Source organism: Octodon degus, unplaced genomic scaffold (genome assembly GCF_000260255.1).
Source record: "Octodon degus isolate 3935 unplaced genomic scaffold, OctDeg1.0 scaffold00058, whole genome shotgun sequence".
NCBI lineage: Eukaryota > Metazoa > Chordata > Mammalia > Rodentia > Octodontidae > Octodon > Octodon degus.
Genome location: NW_004524634.1, coordinates 5,190,396 through 5,192,330, shown reverse-complemented (window position 1 = coordinate 5,192,330; position 1,935 = coordinate 5,190,396).

Sequence of the window (1,935 nt, the reverse complement as noted above, 5' to 3'; positions counted from 1 at the left end):
TTTCATTCAACAATAAAGTTTGTGAATTCTTAATATAGTCTTTGCAAGCATCATGTTATTTTAACTTAGACATTTATAATAAGAGATGAAATGTTTTCTCAACATCCTTTCACTTTTTAAATGATTATTTCATGTCTCCCAGATTAATTTTGAAAAATGTTAAGTTAAAAATGAGATTTTTTTAGTGCCATTTCATTTAAAGTCATAGGTTAAAGAAGAATTTACATATTTAAAGCATTATATAGTTCCCTCATGGAATATAATACTGTCTTCTCACTGCTTTTCTTTGTGTGTATCTGCAAAGCTTAGCAGTTTTCTTCATATAAGGCTCTATTTTTCTTTAATTTGTTCAGGGCATTTTATATTTTTTTGTGGCTAGGATGAGTGTGACACCATTCCCTGTTACAATGGTTATTACTTGTACTAAAAAGATATTTGTGAAGGTTTTTTTTTTTGAGATGGGCTCTTGCTATGTAGTTCAGGCCTTGAATTCATAGCAATCCTCCTGCCTCTGTCTCCCAAGTGCTGGAAGTACAGGCATATGCTGCCATGTATAGCTGCAAAGTTTTAAAATATATTATTAGGGACAGTCTTGCAGCTCTCTTTTAGGTCTAGCCATTTTCCAGAATTGATTAACTTCAGACAACTACTGCAGACTTGAGTACTTTCTTTATCCAGCTTTATTTCCTTGTTGTACTATCCTTTAAGACAGCAGAGGTAATTAAAATGGGTCTATCTTATCCCTGAATGACACCCCATTTGTTCATAGCAGTATTATCCATAATTGTCAAGAGGTGTACAGTGTAACTGAATATTATTAGGCCTTAAAAAGGAAAAAAAAAGCCTGTCCCATATCACGGGATAGATGGACCTTGATGGTGTTATGTTAAGTGAAACAAGTCAGTTGCAAATGTCTGACAAACACTGTATAATTCTAAAGAAGCCAACTTCAGAGAGACAAAAAAGGAATGGTGGTTATCTGGAACCAAGGGTAGAGGGAAGAGAGAGTCACTATTCAGTGAGTATAGAGTCTCAGTTGTACTTTTACTTTTTTGAGACAGGGTTTCACAATATAAGGCAGGCTGGCCTGGAGCTTGCTTATATAGTCCATGCTAGCCTCAGACTCACACCAATCCTCCTGCCTCAGCTTCCTGAGTGCTGAGCTAATAGACATGCACCATTCTATTTTTAATTTAATTAATTTCTACTTATTATTTCCTTTCTTTTGTCTCTTCTAATATATTCTTTTGTATAATTGAAGTCCAGTGCTTAATTCATCTCTCTTGACTCTTTGTTAAGTAGCTGCAGCTCTTGAACTCTTCAGTACAATTTATGGAAATTCTAGAACTTTTAATTTGTGATGTTGCATTTTAACACCTAAATGAAAGATGAATGACTAGATGTGTACTTTTTATTCTCTTACTTACTTTCCTTCTCTTACCTTCTTTTTGAAATGGTCTCCTCATATAGTCCAGGTTGTCCTTAAATTTGTAATCTTCCTGTCTCAATCTTCCGAGTGCTGTGACTACAGGTATGTGCCACTATGTTCTGCTAACTACCTTGGTTCCAGGCAACCACCATCCCTCTTTTTGTCTCTCAGAAGTTGGCTTCTTTAGATTTATATGGTGTTTTTGAGTTAAAATTCTTTAGAATTATACAGTGTTTAAATGTTTACTACATTTAAACAAACATGATGGGCTAATAGAAAAAAAATTTAATTGTAATCTTATGAACTTCAAAGTGGGTTGCAGATATGTTTTCTTATTAAATTCACAACCTAAAAAAAAGTGAATTCTTCAAAACTGAAGAGCTATAAAAATATTTTCTCATTTGACATCAATTATAAAATATAAAAAATATTTATTTGACTATAAGTATGATAAGACCTGGTATTATCAGTAAGAATAAAATAAATTTATTATTTTAAATTTATTT